Raw genomic sequence first — 12,336 nt, 5'->3', positions numbered from 1 at the left:
CTGTGCATGTTCTTGATATGTGTAGTGGAGAGGCTTGGAGGAGAGTCACCTCTAGTGGTGGGGCTGAGGGGAGATTCGATCCCCTGAGCAAGTGCTAGGGTTGGCGGGGAGTGCTGAGCTGATGTGAGGCTGTAATTCCCATGGCCTAGAAGCCTTAGGGCCCAGTCAGGGCTGCTCTTGTGGGAAAGGGTAGGGGGCAGAGCCAAGGGGAAGAGCGTTCTGGGCAGAGGGGAGGAGGAAGCAGGGCCCAGGGGCCACACTGTGGAGGCAGCAGTGGCCAGGGTCTCGCAGGGGTAGGTGCACCTTCGCAGAGGGTGTGTGTCATCCTGCGAAAGGAGTGGAGGTAGAGAGAGAGAGAGCAGAGAGGAGCGAGTACAGGCACGAGGGGAAGTGGCTTCATATGCTCCGTTTGTGGATCAGTAGAAAAATAGCCAAAATGAGAATAAAGGCAACAAATGTACAGCCAAGAAAAATAGAGTTTGAATAAAGGTAGAGTCAATAAAGGTGCAGCCAAGTGTATAGGACGCCTTGAACCAACACCCCCTTCCTGCAGGCATGCTTCCATGAAGCTTATGCTTTGTCTGGCACGATCTCTCACGCAGATTCAGCAGGAGGTGTCATGGCATTTCTTCTTTTTTAAAAATTTTTTTAATTGAAGCTCATGAATGTCTCCATGCACAGAAGAGACAAATCTAAAGATCATCCGGAAAATGACTGGAAATGTAAGAATAAGAATTGGGAGAATTGATCTGACAATGGCAATTATAACTATTACACTAATCCAATCCAGAGGATTGAGGGCCTCCTCGTTATGCTTAAATAATGCTTCCAAAGATTGTAAAATTTTTACATCTAAATGAGCTTTACTACCTGCTATAATTTTGTCCTGTAAAGATTCCATAACATGAGAGATATCTTTATCTCTCCAAACTCCTAACAAATGCTTTTTGGTGGCATTCCAATTAAAAGAAAAGTTATATTTTAGAGCAGTAACACAGATATATTTAAAACTAGCATGACATTTAACTGAGAGTTGTGTTTTTAAATTTTGAACTTCCTGACCTATAACCAGAACCACTTCCTCCAGAGCATTTATTTACATTTCTAACTTTTTATCTACAATTTGTTGTTCTGCTAGGGCTAATGAAACATTTTTGCTTAAATCAGTAACAAAACGAGCAGTGTTTACTTCATTTACGAAGGCTGCTGTAGAAATCGCTAGAGCTAATTATTGTTATTAGAGCACTAATTCCTAAAATCAAGGCCTCAACAAAGCGTTTTGGCTGCAACATAATATCCAGAATTTTCAGCATTTGTAAAGCAGAATTTTTAAACCAATTGTCATTTTATAGATCTACAGGTAACATTACATATGAAGGTCTTTTTAAAATAAAAATTACAGAATAAGTTTTATCTAGAGAAGAAGTAAGACAATTAGTAAAAATACAATCCTTACAGCTAATATAATAAGATTTTCCTTGATTAATAATGATTAAATTATCTAGTTTTCCAGCTAAAATTCCCATAGGATATCCCACACATGCTCTTACCCCAATTGCAGTACTCTTAGTTTCTTTGTGCTTTTTCAGTAAAATCATGTTTGTTGCTGCAAAAAGTCTGAACAAATCCAGATGAATGCCCATTTTATTGTGAAAGGGAGAGTGACTCACCAAAATGGAAGCCACCCACCCTGGAGTGAGCCATCTTTTCAGGGGTTCCCCATGAGTATCAGGAGCATAGCCATTAAACTTTCCTGAATTATGTTTTAAGTAGGCAGCATAATCATAATCAGGGTTACCAATGGAAAAATCAAAAATACTATCTGGTGCCCCATAGGTTGTAAAAAACAGGCCTTTTGAAATCCACATTCCCACAATTATGGTGAGGTAATTAATACATCCCCAAACTGATCTTTGTCATGATATTTTTGTAGGCAGTTACCTAAATTTTTATTCCTCTTGGGAATGAAAAAGGATTCATTATAAGTATGAAAACCTAATATGCCAATTTCCCACATCAATCTTTTTTTGAACTTTTTATCATTGGATTGATCATCAGTCAAAAAAGTTCTATAGTTTATAGGCAAACACCCGGGGATATTTTCTCCTGATTGCGTTATGCAAATTGGAGTGGTATCTGTCATTCCTTCATAATTAATAGTTTGAGAAGTCATATGAGAATTAGAATAGTCCTCCAAACTCCCTAGCAGATCACTATTATTTTTCATTACTTGTATTATATCCTCATCTCCCCCATCCCACGGGATGTAGAAGAGGAGGATTAGGAACATATGCCCAGTATTGTTCTCCTGAAACAGACACTGCCTGCACAGCAATAATGGCAAGTATAGCAAGAAACTTAATTTAAACAGTGATAGTCTTTCCTGTAGAAACAACAATCTCCTCCGCAGAATGAGTGAGCTTCTTAATTTGTTCCCAGGTTGGTGGTTGGGCTTCTTTTGTTGCCATGGCCTGTTGAGGAGAAAGGTGAAGACTTTTGAGCTTGTGCATCGCCTTCTTCATTTCTTGCTTCTGGGTTTTTATTCGCCTGGGTTTCTCTTATTTTTCTAGGGCACACGAGTCGGGTGAGATTCCAGATGGGTGACTCGGCATCCTGTGGAAACACACATGTATACCCTCTTCCCGAGGTGATTAATACATCTGGCCCTTTCCTGGTGCCTGTGAGCAAATCTTTCCTTTTAACTTTTGGCTGAACTTTAAATCCAATTTCGCTCCAATGTTTTTGCATAAGTGTAAGGTTTTGTTCATTAGTATTAAGGTGATTATTTACAAATATGGTTAAAGCTAAAATTACAGCAATAATTTCCGTCTGTTGCTCTGAAATGTCAGATGCCCTTTTAATAATAGGGAAGTGGTCTGGAATGTATACCACTGAAGTTCCATTTGATGACCCATCAGTAAAAACTGTTAGAGCTCCTTCTAAAGGTGTTGTTACCACTAATGGAAAAATGGTTTTTACCTCTTCCACAAAATTTAATAAAGGATATTGAGGAACATGAAATTTTATTTGTCCTGTATAATTTAATAATGCTAATCCCCAATTCTCATCATTCTGTAATAATATTTTAATTGTTTTTTATTATAAGGCATAATTATATTATTCATTTCTTTCTCAAATAACTCTCGGGACCTACTCCTTGCCTTGACAATGAGTTGGCTGCACAAATATACATAAGAAGCTATCATTCTTGTCTGACTGTGAGGCAAGTGAAGCCATTCCAGGACTCCATCTTGCCATAAACATCTTTTATGTGTATAAGATGTCTTTAACATTATAAAATCCCAGTCTTTATTATAGTCCAATTGGACCACTTTTGCTTGTAACTTTTCTTCCACCAATGAAATTTTTTCTAACATTATTGGAGTGAATTGTCTCTTAGATTTAGGATTAGAATCCCCTTTTAGGGCTTCAAACAATGGGTGTAATTCTCCTGTTGTAATTTTCAAGTAGGGTCTAACCCAATTTATGTTTCCTAGTAATTTTTAAAAATCATTTAATATTTTTAATTTATCTAGCTTGAAACTCATTTTTGTGACATGATGTATTATATTTCCTAAATAATTTAAAGGTGTATTATGTTGAATTTTATCTGGAACAATAAGCAAACCAAAGTTGGTTAATTGCTCAATGGTTAATTGTTAAAATTTGTTCTGTTAAATGTTTACTTTCAGCAGCTATTAAAATATCATCCATATAATGAATAATATAAGCATTAGAAAATTCTTCCCCAGTTTTTTGTAAAGATTTATCCACAAATTTTTGACACAATATAGGAGAATTTTTCATGCCTTGTGGCAAGACCTTCCACTGATATCTCTGCCAGGGCCTTTTCAAATTACATGAGGGCACATGAAATGCAAATCTTTGAAAATCATTAGGATCCAATTTTATTGAAAAAAATTCCTGAAAATCAATGATTATTATATAATGTCCTTTAGGAATAGCAACAGGAGATGGAAGTCTTGGTTGAAGAGCCTCCATATCATGCATGGTGTTATTAATGGCTCTGAGGTCTTGTAACAACCTCCATTACCCAGATTTCTTTTTAATTACAAAAACTGGAGTATTCCAAGGGCTATTGGATTCCTCTAAATGTCCTTTCTGTAATTGCTCATTTACCAATTGATCTACAGCCTGTATCTTCTCTTGAGTTAGGGACTACTGATCAACCCACACAGGCTGATGATTTTTCCATGATATTGCATCAGCAAACTTCTCATCAGCGGCCTCTTTGAAAAAATTTGTACACTAAAGGAATCTGCAGTAACTAATTTTAGTTCCATGTTTTGCATAATGTCTCTGCCCCATAATGTAAGGGCAAAGCAGATACAATATAATGTTGAAAGTTTCCAAATCTATTTTCACACTCCCACTTTAAAATTTTTGAACTTTGAGCAACATTGTTAGCCATACCCAATCACATTAATATAGATTCTGTCTTCATAATTGGCCAGGATGAGGGCCCGTCTTTTCCTACAATACATGTTGGGTCTGGCCCTGTGTCCAAGAGACCTTTAATTGGCTTTCTATCCACTTTTATAGTTTTTATGGGTCGGTCCTTAGAAATAGATTGTACCCAGGCCACAGTTTCTGTGGAACTGAAACCTCCTGTACCTCGATCTTCTTTTAGGATTTGATTTGGAAGATGGACATAATTTAAAATTAAGATTTGAGCTTTTTTTTGATCCATATGTATTTGCATATTTTCTTTTAAAGACCTTACCATTACTTTAATTTCCCCTTGATAATCTGCATCATCTACTCCTGGTAATACCTCAAAATTTTCTTATAATTTGAGCTTCTACCAACTATCAAGTCCACAGTTCCTTCAATTACAGGACCATAAACTTGAGTGTTTATTAGCTGAACACCATACATGATAGAGATAATGTAATCTCTTTTTCCTGCCAGATCTAACCCTGCACTTCCTGGAGTAATTCTTGGCAAATCCCATACTGTAAATGGGGAGACAAGGGATTTAATGGATCTGATCCCTTTGGGGATTTTTGTGTAACAGTAGGTGTTTCCCCTCTTTCGTTTACGGGGCTGAGGGAGCACACCTATTCTTGTTTTTTGTCTCCTTTTCTTCTGCTGTTAGGAAAATTCTATCCTTATGATATTTTGATCTACACTCATTTTTCCAATGATTGCGTTTCTTTCATTATGGACAAAGTCCAGGCGCTTTACCCTTTTTATTGTTACTAGGTTTATTTTGCTTTTGTTGACAATCTTTACTCATGTGTCCTGACTGGCCACATGAAAAACAGACCCCATTTCTGGCCTGAGGTCATTTCTTATGTAATATTTGTTCATAAGCACTGAATGGTTCTCCTTTCATTGCTGCAGCATATGCCATTCCTTGAATGACTGCTGGTGAGGCATCTATGCATGCTTTAACATTATCTTGCATTGATCCCGTCAGTAAATGTAAAGTACTTAATACATAACTTTTCATACTGGTTACCTCCTCCCTCATTTTTCTCACAGTTTTCCTTCTCCTCAATACCTCTCAGAAGTTGTTATGTACATTTCTCATATATTGTCTTGTGAGCATTGCTATTGCATTGGTTTGCCCTTTGTCTTTTTTCTCACTATTTTGTTTTTCCTCTTCCATTCCCTAATTAAGGTAAATGTATACACAAAATACAGGGTATCAAAATCAAATACAATAGAGGATAAACCATACGGAGAAAACCCAAAAGAAAATAGAAATCACATACTACATTAAAAACAGCAACCGCAAGCAAAAAGCCTCTGTTTCCATATCTTGGAGTTCATTTTGCTCTGCATCAGCTTATATGGTAATATATATGCATAACAAAGCCACTGGAAAAGAATAGTTGTATGGATACTATATCATGAAAACAACGTTAACTGTTTCTGATGGTAAAGGTGGAATTAGGATTGGTGAAATTGCGATTCTGATAAACTAATCTCAAAAGAGTTTTACAATTATGACAGGTAAATTTTAATTCTTCAAGATTTTTAACAACTTAGCCTATTAAGAAAATTTAAAATTGCCTGGGAAAGAGGCTTTCATGCAAAGAAATCCATGGAGACTTAGTGGAGAGAGAGCAATGTGGGTGAAGATGGCTCATTAAACTAAACTAAACAAACAAACAAACCAATAAACCTCAGAAAACTTGCTGGGAATCCTGTAGGTTCCCTTGAAAATGTCCTTACCCAGGAAATATACTTTCAGTTTGTAAAACAAGGTTGTAGTGGAATTTAAATTCAAAGTTCTTTAAAGAAAAAGACATGAAAATTTGTGATTTGACCTTTAATTACCAAACTGTAATTCTCTGAAAAATATATTTTGAGTCAAAATATTTAGAGAGAAAGTGCCCTGCACAATGAATGAATGTATTAGGTTTATATTATTCTGTTTGTAATTCTTTCCACACTGTCTTTGCACATGAAGCACTGAAACGCAGAAAAAAAAATCTAATAGGATAATTCAAACCAATGATTTCAAATTTCTAAGAAGCTCACAAAAAATAATATCCTTATTAAGATGAGATAGTGAACACTTCTCTTATTACATAAGCCACAAATTTTGGGATCAGAAAAGAATTGAGGAAATGGAAAAGGTAACAAAACTCTTCTTAGAAGCTCTAGCTAAACATATTGGCTTCAACAGTGGAGAGAGGACAAAACTTTATGATATAGATTCTCTTAATATTTTAGCTACCTAAAGTGATTTTACAGAGCCTATTTGGCTCACTACGATGCAGAACAGTTTGAATGAAGACATGAAAATAAATTCCACATCCGAATGAGGCAACTTAAAAGAGTTTTAAACGAGAAAACATGAACATGGAGCAATGGGGGAGGCCTTATAGTCCTTCAGCTTCCCTAAACTTGAAGCCAAGAAGCCGTGATTAATTGGAAATCAGGAAAGAGCTAAGAGGAGGACATAGAAGTAGGACATAGAAGCATTGTGCTTTGTAACAGACACTCATCCAAGGTATGGGTGATTTAACTCTATTCTCCTCGATACATCTTGTTGAACAAATGCAAGACCAAGAGAAAAATAATCAATTGAAATAATTTTGCAAAGAATAACTTCACTTTTCCTGATATTTTATCTAAGGAGAGACTTAAGAGAAAAGATAAAAAGTGGAGTATACTTTGGTTTCGTCAAAGCATCTTGTTACCAAAATATATTTTTGAGGTTAGAAACGATTGCACCAAAAAGTGGACTACTTATTTTTGTGGGCAATTTAGACACAAAAAGACTTTCAAGGTAAAAAAAAAAAGAAAAAAGTAAAAAAGTATAGCCAAATATTTGTGATCACGGCTTCTTGGACTGGTTTTTTGGAGACAAAGTTTACATTAGAGTTTTTCCTCATTAACATAGAAGTTGGGTATTCATGACAACCAAATTCAAGGGGGAAGTTTAATGGACTCGCTAGGAAAGTACATAGAAAATCCTAAAGTGGTGCTGTAGCTCAATAGGTAGAGTGCTTGCCTTGAGCTGAAGAGCACAGGGACAGCAGACAGGCCCAGAGTTCCAGTCCCACGACCAACAAAATTAGTAACAGAAACTGAGAAAATCTTGATCGTTCATCTTATATAATGGGTGGGAGTAGAAGGGTAAGAAGAAATCTAAATGGTTCTACATCTATGGCCAGGCAAATGTGTTAGTGATATTCTTGGTGATAAGGATTACAAGTGAAAATGATGGATTTAGGGAAAAAAACTCTCTGATAGTTCTAAAGTTTATATTAAACAGAGGCAAAGATTGATCTCTTTAGATATCATCAAAATATCCATGACCATGAATATGAAAAAGAATGATAAAATTGGGGGCATTATTAAAGGGAAGAGGAAAAGAAAAGTTATGACATAAGTGTAGCAATGTGAGCACCAATGTTGACAAGATTGGAAGAAAGAGATAAGGAAACAAGAAAGTAATAAAAACAGATTTACAGAAGTAAAGAAAGGAAAGAATTCGCAGGAAGAAATGGTCAAAACTGTTACAAAGACATTGAAGGAAATATGCTATTTGGATTTGAAAACTAAAAGGACATAGACAAATTCAATAAGAACAATGTTTTGGTGAACTGGTAGAGATGTAAGTAGTATTGATGAAATTTTGAGATATGAATGTGAATCCATAAAATTCTAGATCCATGAATTCAACAGATCTTTTTTTATTTTAAATGTTGGGAACAAATGCTTTTATCCTGACCTTAGGAGTATTATACAGATGTAACTGTCTGTGAATATTTTTGAAGACTATTTAACCAGGAGATTATGGATTGAACTATAGCACAGACAAACCTAATTTACTCTACAGTTCCAATGAGTGACCCATGTATCTACATCACTTTGCGATTTTACTGAAATATCGTTAGATAGGTTTGGTCATCTTATCAGGCTATTCATTATAAATGTAAGACAAGTAATACCAAGTATAGGTTGAACATACAGTTTTACTGATGTTACTGAAGACTCCGCAAATTGATTCTTCTTTAGAATAGAAAATGCCTCAAAAGCCATTGATACGTCATAACTGCCATACACTCTATTTAAATATAATTCTTTTTAGGGATATCTCCATGCTGAAATAACCTTCTCAATGAAACTGCCACACATTCTTATATGTAGGAAGTGCTCTTATAAACTTCAAGCTTTTATTGGATGGAAGAGTTCAGACATTACCATCACCACAAGGATTAAATGTCTAAAAAGAAAAGACATTTTTAATGCCTTTCTTTCATTTTCTGATACACATATGCATGTAGGGAAGGATTCTGATATAACAATAATACAATGGTGACTTGTAATAACACAACATCTAGGATCTAGTGTTAATTCAGTTACTTACTAATTAGCTCCAACCTGTGTGGATATTTATATTTCTCCTGGGTAAACTAATGAGCTCCAAGAAAATGTCCCTAAGAGCCTTTCAATTCAAATATCACTGTTTGTCTCAAAATGCCTTAAATTCTACATCTTCAAATGTTGGCATACAGTTATATTGTGGAACTTTTCTCCTCAGAGAGTAAGTACTACCCTATTGCTTAACATGGACAAAGTACCTTCATAAATAGACTGTGTGTTTGCAAACAAGAAGTGGTAGCTCAACAATATTTTTAGCAGTTTGTACAGATGAAATGGAAATAGAGCAATCAAAAGGAACATTCAAAAAAGACAAAGGCACAAAATAGAATATGCCAATTAAATGCTGACGTACAATTTCAAATAATGTGCTCAGGTGTGAGGGTGTGTTCAAAGTACACCGTCAGACAATATAGTTGGATATCTTGAGAAAAAACTACATTAAACTATCATGGAATTATCATACAAGTAGAAACCTGTTACGCTGACTCTCTAATCAGTTACAGCATCAGCAATTTAGGGAGTATTTTCCAAGAGCATACTGAGAAAAAGAGGGCTCATCACAACTAGTGTTCAGGTTGAACTAACAACAATCACATAACGTTTCTTATAAGTCTTCATTTATTTTAGAGCATTAAAGTGGGAAAAAGCCAAATAAATATTTTGCATGTATCTAAATTAAGTGGGACGTATTATATTGGTCTCTCTTTAACTTGGAAGTTATAGGTTATGTCTTTCTATACTCTAAGTTGGGACAATGATCTGCTTTCAGTTATTTTCTTCTCTTCCCCTTCTTTTGCCCTTCCACTTAAAGAGACATACTTGAGCTTGCATTTCTAATTTCAAAATTATCTGAATTTCTCCATACTTCTCGCAGCCTCCTATATCTTTCTCAAGGGAATATCTTCTTACTGCCATTTTTTATCCCATATGATAATGGATATGTTCTTGTCTAATTCAGTGCAAGATACACATTAGACTCATCCAGATATCTCAACACTTGTAGCACCATAAAATCTTATCTTACTTAGAAATCAAGATTTTAGTATGTCTGGGGAGCTGACATCTGTCATTTTTGAATGACCATAATTAATACTTACATGCAAGCAGGTTTTATACCAATATGCCTCTCAGTAGATCAATGAATCGGCATGTCCATTGAGGCGCTGTGGGCTGTGGCAGGGACAAGGAAGAAAAATGGTTGGCTACCCTCGGTTATTAATCCTTGGCCCCGGGGCTGGCAGGATAGAGAGTTTCCCTGCATAGGATAAGCATTTTTATAGGAATTCCTTTATTGTCTATTTTTAATCTACACACTCTTGCACAGTGCTTTCCTTTTTACATTTATGGCAAATTCCTGGTCCTCTCTTGTTAACATCAGTAGCCTTTTTACAATTCTTCTTTACATGTCCCGTTTGACCACATCCAAAACATTTTAGATTAGATGGTTTGTAATGCATGCCAGGTAGTGAGCATAGTTTCAGCAAACCACTGAATACGCCGGGATTCGGATGTAATTTCTTTACATGCCCTTATATGTAGTTACATCCCCAGATTCTTTAATAGGCAATAGGGCTCGTCTACAGTCCTCATTAGCATTCTCATAAGCCAACATGCCCAGTAGTTGTTGCAGTACAGCCTTGCCCACAACAGTATGTTCCAAGGTCAGTGTCAATCATGATAAAAATTTAACATAGGGTTTATTAGGTTTTTGAATTACTTTAGTCCAGGAGCCATAATGCTCTCCTGCCAGCCGAATCCTCCCCCATGCCTCAATACCAATGTCTCGTAACTGCTCATGGATCTCTTCAGGAGAGTTCACTTGCATATGAGCATCTGCATATTGTTCTGTCCCACTCAACATGGGACAGGTTATGACCTGCAGGTGTGGATTATTGCTCTGTGCATTTTGTCTACTCCTTTCTGTACATAACTCAGTAAACCAGATTTGCCATTGTAGGTATTCAGGTTCCGTAAGCAAGCTCTACAAAGCATCTTCCAATCCTCGGGAACAAAATTATTATAATGTCGCTGATGCGCATTAAGCAATTCCTTAACATAATGAGACTGAGGACCATACATCACTGCCTTCTTTAGTTTACCAATATCATCGACAGCAACACCGTCATATCTGGCTGGTTGAGCAATACCATTCATAGGAGGTGGTCAAATTACAGGATAAGAAAAAATAGGCATTTCATCATCAAATTCACTGTCTGAGCCTTCTGTTTTGTGAGGGAGTGACGCGGTAAAAATTACTTCAGCAAGCAGAGGAGCCGAAGGCTGTTTTACTTTCACTTTCTCAGATTCTCCTTTCACTCTGCTAATTTCTAACTCCATATGTTGTAATCTTGATAAAATCAACTCCATTTGCTCAGACATTCTATTTATGCTTTCAGTTTATTCCTTTTCAGCTTTCTTTACCTCTGTTTTTTTCTCTGTTAATTGTGATGCAGCCTTATCTATTGTGTCCTTGACTTCAGAGTCCAATATAAAATCTACAATAGAAGGCGTGGCCTCTTTCTTTAAGTCCACTATTAATCTTTTCTCATTTAAAGCTTTAAAAATGCTATTTAAAATAGCCCAAATGGACCGAAATCTAGCAGGAATCCTTTCCCCTTCTCGAACAGCTCTTTCTACATTATACTTTACTCATTTCTAATTATCAACATCTAACGTCCCTTTGTCGGGGAATCAAGGATTCCATTCCCTAACTACATTAATACACATTTCTATGTCAAAAGAAGAAATAGTTACACCATAAGCAGCAAGTAAATATTTTAGCATATGTAAGTATGGAGTAGACTTAACTTGTCCCATCACCATGTAATTAAAAGTACTTACCTGAATATCCCTTCCTGTATTCATCACTGCAGGGTTCCTGTTTGGGTGCCAATTGTCAACGTCTCAGGCATTGGGGTCCCTGGGTAAGGGTCGCAAAATCACCAGGACACAGGGGTTGCAGAGTGCAAATAGCAATTGCCACTGCATGCTGTGTTTTATTGCTAGTGGGTATTTAAGGACAAGCAAGTATTATCTTTGCCAAGATTTAGTCAGGAGACATTCACACAAAGAATTTCAACAGATACAATTTTGCTTAAACTATGTGATAAGTCTTTGTACATTTTTATCTAAACTATTTTAGAGAAAGCTCAAACCACTTCCCCATACTCAGGAAAATGCTTGACTAGCTGTTCGTCTATGCTTAAGTAAGCAGAAGAGCTACTTCCTCAGCTCCCAAGAGTCTGACAAGAGCTTTGAGATAGAGAGAACATGTTCCCTCTATCGCCTGGCATGCCAAGAGCTTTCCACATACACAAACACAGTCCTCAGATAATCCTGAGGCCGGAGCCTACATCATTCTGCCCCTCCAACACAGACCATGAGGCTTCACACAGATTGTCTCACCTACTCTTCTATTACTTTAAGCAAAAACAAAGCAAAGCAAAGCAAACAAAATAGACTTTA

The 12,336-nt window shown here is 36.4% G+C and overlaps 1 long non-coding RNA gene across 1 annotated transcript; it reads right to left on the bottom strand.

Moving 5' to 3' along the window:
- Positions 1 to 1,143: 1,143 nt before the first annotated feature.
- LOC138812332 (uncharacterized) lies at positions 1,144 to 11,982 on the bottom strand. Its single transcript, XR_011367590.1, has 3 exons — positions 11,713 to 11,982; positions 9,969 to 10,041; positions 1,144 to 2,613 (listed from the first exon to the last, which is right to left on the bottom strand). It is a non-coding gene; the product is annotated as an uncharacterized lncRNA (long non-coding RNA).
- Positions 11,983 to 12,336: the final 354 nt, after the last annotated feature.

Source organism: Dipodomys merriami, unplaced genomic scaffold, assembly GCF_024711535.1.
Source record: "Dipodomys merriami isolate MVZ:Mamm:240054 unplaced genomic scaffold, mDipMer1.0.p SCAF_562, whole genome shotgun sequence".
Taxonomy (NCBI): domain Eukaryota; kingdom Metazoa; phylum Chordata; class Mammalia; order Rodentia; family Heteromyidae; genus Dipodomys; species Dipodomys merriami.
This window is presented reverse-complemented; position numbering and strand designations above follow the sequence as displayed.